This window comes from Malaclemys terrapin, chromosome 6, assembly GCF_027887155.1.
Source record: "Malaclemys terrapin pileata isolate rMalTer1 chromosome 6, rMalTer1.hap1, whole genome shotgun sequence".
Classification (NCBI taxonomy): Eukaryota; Metazoa; Chordata; order Testudines; family Emydidae; genus Malaclemys; species Malaclemys terrapin.
In genome coordinates, this window is record NC_071510.1 from 85304731 (window position 1) to 85317954 (window position 13224).

A 13224-nucleotide genomic window follows, 5' to 3' on the forward strand; every position below is an offset into this window, starting at 1 on the left:
TTCCTTTTCCCATTCATCCTGTGATGCAAGGCCACATATGAGTAGAAAGAACATTCACATCCCAGTGTCGTATTGTTTGCTGATATCTGTGGAGGAAGAATGTGGCCTGCCTTTGTATGCCTGGGAGTACCAGTGCTGAAGTAGCAGCATTTGTATCTGTTATTCTGGTAATCACAAAAGAGCAGTTTCTATTGTCAGTATTTTGCAGCCCAAAAGGACCTACACCTGGTCTGACTGCTATACTCCTCCTTTTCTTCCAGCAGATTCTTGGCATCTTTGCTTGAGGATATTGTGTTTCCTTTGGGCATCAAAGGAAACTAAAGCCTTTAAAGCTGTTAGGGCAGGAAGTTTTTGAGAGTTTTTACCTAAGACAGGGTAACCCAGAGCACAATCCATGACCACCCAGGGATGGGGGAAGGCTGCTCTTTATTTTCTGAAAACACCCACTCAATGTGCAGTGGCAGTCAAAAAAGCGAACAATGTTGAAAATCGTTAAGAAAGGGATAGATAAGAAAGCAGAAAATACTATATTGCCTCTATATAAATCCATAGTACGTCCACATCTTGAATACTGTGTGCAGATGTGGTCGCCCCATCTCAAAAAAGATATATTGGAATTGGAAAAGGTTCAGAAAAGGGCAACAAAAAGATTAGGGGTATGGAATGCCTGCCATACGAGGAGAGATTAATAAGACTGGGACTTTTCAGCTTGGAAAGGAGATGACTAAGTGGGGGCGGGTATGATAGAGGTCTATAAAATCATGACTTGTGTGGAGAAAGTAAATAAGGAAGTGTTATTTTCTCCTCATAACACAAGAACTAGGGGTCACCAAATGAAATTAATAGGCAGCAGATTTAAAACAAAAGGAAGTATTTTTTCACACAAATCACAGTCAACCTGTGGAACTCCTTGCCAGAGGATGTTGTGAAGGCCAAGACTATAACAGGGTTCAAAAAATAACTAGATAAGTTCATGGAGGATAGGTTTATCAATGGTTATTAACTAGGATGGGCAGGTGTAGGGATATAAAAGAAGGTACTGACAGTGATTCCCCCAAGTGACAGTGACCCCCTCATAATTTGTCCCCCACACTTTAAAATCCAACAGTTTCACCAAGTACAAAAATCTCTTGGGTCTTCTGTTAAAACTTGTAAGCTACTGTCTGTAGAAACCATTGATTATATCTATCCTGTGAAAGATACTTTATTACTATGTAAAACTTACAAACAAGTTAATTGACTTTGTTCTTGAAGTAATTGATACAATGTAACCAAACACTATAAGCTGTTAAGTGACTTTCACTTCATTCAACGGCTCCTAGGACAGACCCCCACCCTCTGTGATTAAAGGGCCAAGAGTCTCAAATGAATTAGCACACACCCCGAAAGTGGTGGAGACAGTAAATTTAAAATATGGTTAAGATATGGAATGTATGTTAATGAAAGCTTGATGTACATAAATGGTTAGGGAGGTGCCAGCCTAGAAAGGGAGTATCCATCGGCCGAAGAATGTCGAAGAATGTGTCAAGTAGGACCACCAGACAACCCCCTGAGGGTAAACTGGGATCCACCCCATCACCTGGAAGGATGAGAAACACAAACTTTGGACAGTGTGGAGCCACCAGGAATGTGCCACTTTGGACAGGAATGTGCCATCTGCTGATTGAGTCAGCAACAGCAGGATGAAACAGTTCCCATAGACTAACATAGGAATTAATTCCTATAAGAATGGACTCTAAAGACTGATGACTTTGAGTCTCTGGTTCTGCTGCCAGCCTCCAGGAGCATCAGGTGCACCTGACACAGACTCGGCTCCATCCTCATGACCAAGATACCTGGCCAGTAACTTGGCATGACAACTTCTAGGCTGGTAACTATAACACCTATACAGAACTTGAATGAATGATTGTGTGAATGAACCTCTCTCTCTCTCTCTTTATATATATATATATATATAAAAATACGTGTGTGTGTGTGTATAAGAAATAAGTAGTCAAACAAGGTTGTTTACTTTTATCTTTTGCTTTATCAGTATATTTACAATATAAATGTGGCATCTTTGCCTTATCCCTCTTAATAAGATCCTGCTGGTTTTTATTCTATTGATATAACACAGGGATGGTGTCCCTAGCCTCTATTTGCCAGAAACTGGGAATGGATGACAGAGGATGGATCACTTGATGATTACCTGTTCTGTTCATTCCCCTGGGGGCACCTGGTATTGGCCATGGTCAGAAGACAGGATAATGGGCTAGATGGACTTTTGGTCTGACCCACTATGGCCATTCTTATGTTCTTAGATTCCAAAGGCAGCTGAAGATGTGGGTACATGTGGGGGAGAGGAGTGAGTGAAAGAGTTGAGTGCAAAAGAGGGGAAACTACAATAGTCAGTAAGGCAATTAGCTGTATGTTAGCCAGCCTTAATAGCCTTCCGAGGTGAAAGAACTATTTTTTTTATGGTCCATTAAGCCTATGGAATTATGTAAGGCTGCATTAAGGTCTCTTATTCTATCTCATTTACTTTCAACCCTTCCTTTCCAGAATGGCTTTCCACAGATGAAAAGCTTATACCTTCTAAATTTTAACAGTTTTCTGTGTCTTCTCAAATCTTTTCTTGTTCATTGGCCACATGTGATTCCCTCTCCACTGGGCCTATGCAAACCTTTTTACATACGAAGTTAAAGCAGCAAATTAAAATTTGTTTAAAACTGCTTTTGCATGTTCATGATCAAGAGTAACTTTCACAGATGATCCAAAGTCATCCCCTTGTAACAAGCAGCTGGTATTTCCTAAGTGTGTATACACTTGCTCTAGTTGCATTAGTCATACAAATGATCAGATCACTGTCATAAATTAGAAGAACTACGCGATCATCAGCTGCTGGAATTCTATTACTAGAAATAGCTAATTAGAATTATAGATCTTCTTATGTAATAGAAGTGCCATAGAATTTACAGAATCTTGCCATTGCCTTTCTGTTACTCATGCCACGGAAATAAATTCCCAGACATATCTAGAAATCTCAGAGTCAAAAAATGATAGTTTTTTAAAAGTGCAGAGTGATAAAACTATTGATAAAACTTTTTCAACAAAGTTGCTGAAATTCTTATCCAAGAAACAAATTAAACCACACAAAAAATTCAGTAACATTAACTGAGCACATTATAATTATGGGAATTAATGGCAAAATTCAGACTACTAAAAAAGGCAATTATTTTTGTAATTTCTCCCCCCCCTTTATTTAAAAAAAATTATTCAGGTCTTGAAAGTGGAAAGAGTCCAGCAGAGGGCAACAAAAATTATTAGGGGGCTGGAACATATGACTTATGAGGAGAGGCTGAGGGAACTGGGATTGTTTAGTCAGCAGAAGAGAAGAATGAGGGGGGATTTAATAGCTGCTTTCAACTACCTGAAAGGGGGTTCCAAAGAGGATGGATCTAGATTGTTCTCAGTGGTACCAGAACAAGGAGCAATGGTCTCAAGTTGCACTGGGGGAGGTTTAGGTTGGATATTAGGAAAAACCTTTTCACTAGGAGGGTGGTGAAGCACTGGAATGGGTTACCTAGAGAGGTGGTGGAATCTCCTTCCTTAGAGGTTTTTAAGGTCAGGCTTGACAAAGCCCTGGCTGGGATGATTTAGTTGGGGATTGGTCCTGCTTTGAGCAGGGGGTTGGACTAGATGAGCTCCTGAGGTCCCTTCCAACCCTGATATTCTATGATGCTAACAAAACCATGACTTTTCTCCCTATTTTTAATATGCTATTCAGTGTTCTATTTCTAAATACTTTAAAAAAGAAAACATGAATCACTCTTAGGTTTGCTACTGTATAGCACTCTTAGAAGCCCGCATATATCCAGGTAATTAGGCCACCTTGGCTGTATGTGTCTGCTCTGAAAAAGGGAAGAGGGATTAATTGTAAACAATGAGATAATTCTCCTCACCTGGCCAATTATCCTTTTCACCTGCCCTGAAATTTAAGTACCACTGAGTAGAAAAAGTAAATTATAATATAACATAACCTATGATTTTCTTCAGCTAATGGAATGTGACAGAGGGCCTTTTGTTAGGAATACAAAAATATTAACATTTCTGATTCTGTCATTTGATTATTTACTTGATTAAATCAGTATAAACCTACTTTAACCACATGAAAAACCTAAGCCCTTGTCTTTATTTACCGTGGAGTTTGTTTTTCCAAGCACGTCATTAAAAATAACTTCCTGAACAGACAGAAGCACTGAATATAACACAGTACAGTCTAGGTTAAGGGCCATCAACAGATAATCTGCAGATAATCTGGATTATATGATTACCACTGTGAATTGTAGGTGTGTTACAAATTAAAAATTAATCAGATCTTACAAAATCTATTATTAAATCAGGATAACTGTTGTCCTACTTTTAAAAAAAAGTTGGGAAACATTTTAGTGATTCTATAGTTAATAGAATGAAGTGTGAAAGGACTAACACAAATGCTTAGATTTTGTTTAAAAACCTCATGCACTGAATGCACTAAATACTGTTTGAGAGATTTCATTGTTGTTACTCAATTCGTTTTCAAATGAATTTCAAATATGTCTGTCTGTGACTACTTTCCCCTCTTTGGACATTCCACCAGTTTTGATAAAGCTGACTGAACATGTATTTGGCAGATTAATTTTGCTCTTCCAGGGATATGTTGCAGATATAGGGCCATATCCTGTCCTCCACTATATGAAGCCAAATGCAATATGATGGATCAAAACCATGGTAATGCGAGAACAGTGAGGCCACAGTTTTCTCATGAGGTTGGGGCTTTGCTGCTTTGAAGAGGGGGAAGCAGTCCCACTCCATGGTATACTCCCCATAGGTCTGCAAGGTTAAATTACTACTGAGCACCAGCAGCAATTCCCCTGTGTAGCTGTAAAATCTACCAGTCCCAAAAGACAGCGGCGGGAGAGGGGATGTGATATGATGCAGCTGATTTGGGAGAGGAAGGAGGGTAAGTGGGAGCATAGTTCCTGTACAGTCATTGGCAGGAGGAAAGTTCGGAGAGCAGTGTGGAGGCTCTGGGACCCCAAGTGGGTGCTTTTTGCCTCCTGCAGGCATCTCAAGATCTTCAGGATTAGGACATTGAATCTTCTACTATTTCCATAAGGGAACTGAGAGATTGACTTCCAGCCTGAAATCTGCATATCACTATTCCCAGTGCATGCACCCTAAGTGCATAACGATACCACTGCTAGTACCATCATGTCGTGAAAAGAGACAGGAAATGTGCAGAAAAATAGCCTGGATGTGCAAATCATCAATGTTGATCTGTCCCCATCATGGAGCCATTGGTCCTTGAGAATGACCAAGTATATATATTGACTTAAAAATTACAAATAAAAGATCAAACCTTACTCATGTGAGTTTACATGAGTAACAGTGAAGTCAAATGGACCACTCAACAAAAAAAATAAGGAAAGGAGAATTTGGTCCAAATAACGTATCAGAAAACGTATTTGAAAATCAGGTCTTCTTTTGCTTAACTGCTAACTGCTTTTGAGTTAAAGGTTTTGTGTTTCTTCTGCTACAGATAATGGCATACCAATATTTAAAGCAGTGTAAAGATTGAAGCTCCCTGAACTATTTAGGTATTAACAATGTTAACATTTGCAAGGGAAGCACATTCTATGGAATTCATGACTTGGGAAGGTGGAAACTTTTTCAGTTCACCTTTAAAATTCATTTATTTGTGAAGTCTACATATGTATGCTGATAGTGATTTAAGATTTCAAACAGCTGATTTTTAAAGCAAGTTGATTCATTTTTAAACATTTGCCTAGTTATGTTTCTGTGTCTCTTAAAATTACATTCTGCCTGGTGGGGTTTTGCAAAATATACTTCTCCCGTAGGCAGCAGTTTCATGATGTGTTGGTTGTGAATTACTCTGTCAGCAGATTCAGCCTTCAGGAGCTACCTTGGGATGGGAGGGGAAAAGAATGCTGTGTTACTGACAATGACGTGGGTGATTCAAGCACCCACAATCTGTACAAGTAGCAGTAGCAATGGTGATGATTACATTGGTACAGATTATGCATATTACTTTTCCAATTTGAGGAAAGGTCCTTTGTTTATTATTATCTAATATAAGAGCCTAATATTGCAAAGGGCTGAGAGCCCTCAACTTTGGTCAACTCAGTGTCTTGAAAGATGGGGCTGCAACTTTTCAGTTATTAAGCATAGAAAATGCCCCCTGACTTACATGGGCATTATTGAGCCTATTTCTGCAAGGTGCTGGCCTATTTTGAGAAATACGAGGTAATTACTCTCAATTCCTATTTACTTCAGTGAGAGCTGAGGGCATTCAGCAGATTGCAGGAGTCTGAGCCCTGTGTGTATATAAAGACTACAGTGTCTGTCTTTTATTAGCATTTTGGTCATTATGTGTTTCATTTTATACTGGGGCGGGGAGATGGGGGGAAGCAATCATTCTTTTACCAATATTAAATACTCATTACTGGAAATGAATGACCAGGTTTTAGTGTTAACTGTAAAAGTTGTTTCTAACTAGCTTGTTTGCCACTTTGATGGCTTTTAACTGAAAAGAAAACATATAATTGGAAATCTCATAGATTTCCTTAATTACCCTTTAGTTGCGCCTATGTACAGCAATACTGATATCATGCCATGGCACCAGCATGTATGTCTCTAGGATTTATTACTAGGCTTATGTCTGCTCTTTTATGGATTTCATCCAAGAGATGCTTGAACACAGAGCTCTTGGAATGTCTCCCTTGTGGGGGTTCAGAGGCAGTGAGCTGTATCAGCAAATAGCTCTGACACTCAGCAAGGCAGCAACTGTTACATTCCAGCATAGTTTGATTTAGTGCAGAATTTTATACATTTATTCTGCTGTAACCCTTTTATTCCCATTGTTTTACATGATCCAAATCTAAAAATCAATTCTGCAGAGGTTTAGAGATTGCAGTACTCTCCTGGGATTTTATATGGCAAATATTGCATATCTCAGTGGTGATATCCCTTTTGTATAGAGAACAACCACTATTTTCCTGTAGCTGTTAAACATGAAACATCTTAGATATAGAGGTGGAAAAGGCTTTTGATCAAATTTCCAGAAAGGGCAGCCTGAGGTCTGTGCACCTACATTTAAATGCACAATTACAGTGATTAAAAACATGCAAATCAGGTAACTATACATGCAAATAGCTAGCTAGGCACCTAACCCTTTAATTCAGGGGTGGGCAAACTATGGCCTGTGGGCCGCATCTGGCCCACCAGCCATTTTAATCCGGCCCTCAAGCTTCCACTGGGGAAGCGGGGTCTGGTGCTTGTCCTGCTCCGGCACTCCAGCCGGGAAGCAGGGTTGGGGGCTGTGCCACGCAGCTCCTGGAAGCAGCAGCATAGCCTCCCCTCCAGCTCCTACATGTAGGGGCAGCCAGAGGCCTTAGCTCTGCACACTGCTCCCACCCCAAGCACCGCCCCTGCAGCTCCCATTGACTGGGAACCTCAGCCAATGGGAGGTGCGGGGCGGTGCCTGTGGACGGGGCAGCGTGCAGAGCTCCCGGACCATGCCTCGCGTAAGAGCCAGAGAAGGTACATGCCACTGCTTCTGGGAGCCGCTTGCGGTAAGCACTGCCAGGAGCCTGCACCCCTGAGCCTCTCCCCATGCCCCAATCTCCTGCCTCGGCCCTGATCCCCCTCTGAACCCATCGATCCCAGCCTAGAGCATCCTCCTGCACCCCAAGCCCCTCATCCCCTGTCGCAGCCCAGAGCCTGCACCCCCAGCCGGATCCCTCAACCCCCCTCACCACACCCCAACCCGGAGCCCCCTCCCGCACTCTGAACTTCTCTTTTCTGGCCCCACTCTGGAGCCCGCACCCCCAACCAGAGTCCTCACCCCTTCCCGCATCCCAACCCCAATTTTGTGAGCATTCATGGCCTGCCATACAATTTCTTTTGCCAGATGTGGCCCTTGGGCCAAAAAGTTTGCCCACCCCTGCTTTAGTTGTATGCAAAAAAGTAATTGTGTGTGACAACACAGTTGTGCAACTATGCAAAATTTCATTAAAATAAAAGTGTGGCCTAATGCTCTTATTTTTGGCATATCAATATATAGTCAATAAAAATCAGGTGGTTGTGTATGGGGGGGTGAGTACATTGCTAATTCACTAATCAGAGCTTGACCTTTAACCAAACACAGCTGTCAAATCTCATTAAACTGTTCTTTATCTAGACGGGGGAAGAATGTATATCAACTGCCTTTACAGAAGGACAAAGAGTACAGGCATTACTGGTGTTAATGCCTTCCAATGCTGAAAAGGAAGAATTAATATCCAGAAATTAGTTCAAACAGAAAAAAATAGCTGGCGGGTGGGTTTTTTCCACTCATCTGATTGACAATAGTGTTTTCATGGAACAAGAGAAACAAGCTGAATACATTAGTGATATTTAAGAAGGAAAGAATGACTCTCAATCTTGTGGTTAAAGTACATCTGGGAGTCAGGATATGTGAGTGCTGTTCCTGGCTCTGCCAGAGTTCCTGTGACCTTAGACAAGTCATTTTGGGTGGGCTCTGTGAGAGGACTTAAGCATTGCAATGCTGAGTGGCACAGCACCTAACTTTTAGATGCCTAGAAAATCACAGGAACAACGCTGTGATCCAGAAAGCTGAGTAGAACACCTAGGCTCCCTGTACAATGCATGGGGGGTGGGAGTCTAAGAATGTGAACCACAAAAGCCATCAAACTGGGCAGGGAGCCTCCTAAACTAACCAATGGGACATGGCAAGGAGAAGGGTGTGTGCTAAGCCTTGCGCCTCTCAGAGAGAGGTGTCTAGCTCTGTTTAGTGACCCACAAATGGGCACCTGCTACCTACAGCAAACAACATAGGCAGGTCAGGCATTTCTTTTGTGGGAATGAGGTAGGCACATGCCTTGCTCCACAAAAAGGTGAGGAAGGGATACCTGCATTTGTGATGTTTATCCTAGTGGTTAGAGCACTTATCTGGGATGTGGGAGATCCAAGTTCAGTTCTTTGTTCAAATCCTCGCTCTCTGTCGGGCAGAAAAGTGGGGGGACCTCCTACCTCTCAGGAGAGTGCTCTAAACCTTTAGTTATTACAGTGGTTCTCAAACTTTTGTACTGGTGACCCCTTTCACATAGCAAGCCTCTGAGTGTGACCCCCTCTTATAAATTAAAAACACTTTTTTATATATTTAACACTATTATAAATGCTGGAGGCAAAGCAGGGTTTGGGGTGGAGGCTGACAGCTTGTGACCCCCCCCCCATGTAATAGCCTTGAGGGGTCCTGACCCCGTTAATTTGAGAACCCCTATTAAGGATATTCTGATGTGGGGTTCCTTTTGTCAGGAATCAGGACCTGCAGCAGACCCAGTCTCTGGACAATCTAACGAACGAGCACAGCTGGCCTGTAGTAGGCTGCCTGATTGGCTGCACTGCCAGATTGGTTGGAAGGGAAAGCAGACTTTCTGTTAATCTCAGCAGAAGCAGTAGTTCAGCTGTGATAGTGCCTGCTTGTTTCCAGTCCATTCCTGTCTTTCCCCTGTCATCCTCCAGCTTTAGCCCAAGCTTTGATTCACTCCAGGTAACCAGGCTCTGACCCTAAGTCTGACCTTAGACTCCTGATTCCAGCTGTGACCCTGGGCTCTGATTCCTGGCTACTCACTCCTGCACTGACCATTAAGCATGACTGCCTATGCCCCAGTCATCTGACACCCTCCATCTCTTCTGTTGAAGCTGTCCCACTCTGAATAAATAATGAATCGTTGGAGAAGAAGGACTGGACCCTGAGTCTCCTAGGTCCCAGGCAAGTTTTCTAACAACTAGGCTGAAAGTTATAAGATGGATGGGGTGGGTGAGTTGTGGATTGCAGTGGAGTGAAAATAGGGATTTAGGAGCCTAAGTATTTTTGTGGATTCCACCCTTTGCCTAGATTTTCAAATCTCTTCGCTTAATTTGGGCTTGAAGCAGCAGGGGGTGACTTCCAGAGGTGATGAGCACCCATATCTCCAATTGACATCAGTGAGAACTCTGGGTGCTCGGCATCTCTGAACATCGGGATTAAGTGAGACCCCTACAGGTACGTTCTGAGGCTACATGTATTAGTTTGTAAATGGCTGAGCTTCTTGGATAGAAGGAGCTACAGAAGTACAAACTATTATTTAGAATTCTGACAAATCAAAGTTAGATTATGGTTCAAATTAAAAAAGAATAAACCCACCTTTGCCCATTTTAGAATCCAACTTTAACTGAACCTGTTTTGAGAGTCTATGTTTGGGTAAATGTGTTCCCTCCCAACCCCTTCTGGTTTCCAGCGAGGACCAAACATGGAAGTTCCAAATGCCTCAAGAGAGTTTCTTCAGCAGAGAGACAAGACCAAACGTTAATTGCCCCCAGAAGGGAGATTGGTGGAGAGAAGACTTATTGGTCAGCCCCACTGATGTCTGCAGAGGAAGGAGCAGGCTAGCCCAGTTGCCATCAAAAGGATTGGGAGTAACTTGCCTTACAGCTGGCTCCCTAAATCCAGTAGAAGGGAGCAGTTATTGCCACCCGAAGAAGACACTAGACTATGAAGAGAGGCAGGCCAGTACAGAGCCTTCCCTCAGTAAGGTACTGTTAAAGGTACTGGGGCCTACTGAAAAAGGTTGTTGTGTCTATGGGGGGGGAGGCCTGGAATTTGCTGGGGGAAGAGATTGTATGGGGACATGGAAAAGAGGGTTTGCAGTTTAAGGAGAAGGGAAGGAGTAGAATCCTCAGAACATTCTGTTAATTCATGATTCAGAAGAACTATTAGATGTTCCTATACATATTTAGAATTAATCCAGGCTGTGAACCATTTGAAGTTTGCCCATCACTAAACTGAGGCCTAAATTATCCTCTCAGGTGCCTATGGTGGTTCCCAATTCTGATATTTTGGAGTCGTCTCATTACATGCATGGAACTCTAAGGTACTTAAGATGAGATTGTGAAAGTCCAGCTTCTGTTTTTGCACTTGGGAGAGTTGCAGTTATTCAGGTGAGGCAGGACCAGATCAGGGCCGGGGGCTAATGTGATGGTTGCATGAAGTAGGACTCAGATTGAGGGTGGAAGAAGACCTGGTTTGTGTATGGGAAGTGCAGGTGGGAGGGGTAATCAGAAGAAGGAATGTTAGGCTCCTAGGGGGTCTATGAATATGACCTGTTGATATGGCCAGGAGAAGGCACAAGTGCCCATGTTAGTAAATGCAGGGAAAGAAACACTGCTCAGGGGCCTTCATTTTTCTCTTAAGGGTAACACAAATTGTACCAGTTCAGTACTATTGCACCTTACACACCATTTCATCATCTGATATCTATACTGAGTATCAAGATGGTCCATGGGATTAGGTACATATCCCCTCTTTGTCCTGTAACCCTACCCCCTGTATCAACATCACACAGAGTGGTGGATCTTATGCAGGGACAAGTAGTGCTCTTCTTGTTCTCCTTTCACAGTAAATCAGAGTAGTTGCTGGATGTAGTGTTCACCTCACTGCCTTTGCTAACTTGGGGTCTGATAGGAACATCCTTACTGACATTATATCGATAGTCAATGGGACTACTTGCATCTGTGAGACCTACAAATGGGAATAAGTGTGCAGGATTGGGATCTTAAAAATCGAATACGTACACATCAGCATTTTGCCCAGAATTTCTTCTGTTCCATTCAGGGTCTTATTCTGTGCTCACCACCATGGTACAGGTTTCCCAACTACAATGCTAAAGCACTCACATTGTAGGGAGCATTTTCTATTAAACTCAATACAGTGTGAATCTCAATGATCATTCATTTATTCCTGGGTTTTGTTCTGTGAGATTACTAGCTGTGCTGAACTGTGACAAATCTGGAAACTTGGTAAGAGTGTAGGTTTTTATTTTTTAAGGTATTAAAATCAATACATCATTTAGGAATGATCAGTGACTTTCTCAAATTAAATAGATAAAGGAGGTCATTTTATGGATAATTTAGGATGACTATTGGTTTCCATTTTTATAATTAAATTTTCTCTCCCCACATTGTCAATGAGGAAACTATATCAATACTAATGATTGTTTTGTAGTGGAACAGGTTTTTTTTTTCGATAAAAGTTTTATCAACAGTAATAATTCCAGGATGTGACTTTCTATGTACACAAAACACTGATTAGACAAAGGACAAAAATCCCAAAGAAAATAAAGCAATTTCTGAGATTATGCACTCATGATACACCATTTGTTCAGAATTTTTCTTACATATAACACTGACAGTCTGTACCTCTCTGTTCATCCCTTTTTAGTGGATTATGGTAAAACTCGTACAAAACATGACTTGTTATGTATCTTTTGAAAACTCGTGATTTGCTGATCATTATTGTCTTGGTAAAATGTGTGGCAACATTGTATGTAAAGTTATAAGATTCTACTGCGTGATATCACTGAGACATGTTCTGGAGGGCAGTCACAAACCAGTTCACCAGAGACAAAAGGCTTGCCAACGCCTCAGCTAGGTGTCAATGAGATCATATGGACCATCATCTGATTAAGTGGCCACAAAGAAGCTGCTTGAGGTTCCTGTCCACGCAGACTTCCTGTCACCTGAACCTCAACTGGAGATGATTCTCATGCAAGAGAAATGACTAAGATAAGAGCAAACTCCACTATTCCCCTCCTTCCCCAATCACCTCTCCCTTTCTCTCTACCAACAGTATCAACAACACCTGAAGAACAAAGGAAGCAGCACTGGACTGGGGGATAGATTGTGACTGAAAGGAGTACAGCCAGTAAGACTGATGAGATATGTGGTGAGAGAGACCTTTGCTTTGAATTCCCTCTAACTTGTTAAGTTAGTCATTAGTTGTGATTTGCTTCCATTTTCTTGTAACCAATTCTGACTTTTATACCTCATTACTTGTAATAACTGAATCTATCTTTCTGTAGTTAATAAATTAGTTTTTACTGTTTTAGCTAAACCGGTGTGTTTGGATTAAGTATTTGGGAAACTCCATTTGAGATAAGATTGGTGCATATTTCTGTTAATAAATGATGGACTTTATATGAGCTTGTATTGTCCAGGAGGGTGCTGGGCAGTACAAGGTGCACATTTCAGGGGGGAAAGTCTGGGACTGGGAGTTTGGTGGTGTTGCCCTGCAGTGTAATTCATGAGTGGCTGGCTATAGCACTCATACAGTATAACTGGGAGAAACTTACATGCTGGAGGCTG

At 41.9% G+C, this 13224-nt stretch overlaps 1 long non-coding RNA gene across 1 annotated transcript in view; it reads left to right on the plus strand.

The window, feature by feature from the left end:
• LOC128839874 (uncharacterized) overlaps positions 1-12967 on the plus strand; it is a 65965-nt gene extending 52998 nt beyond the window's left edge. The window contains exon 2 of the long non-coding RNA XR_008445542.1: positions 12710-12967. This is a non-coding gene — a long non-coding RNA (uncharacterized LOC128839874). The remainder of the gene's footprint in view (positions 1-12709) is intronic.
• The last annotated feature ends 257 nt before the right edge of the window (positions 12968-13224 follow it).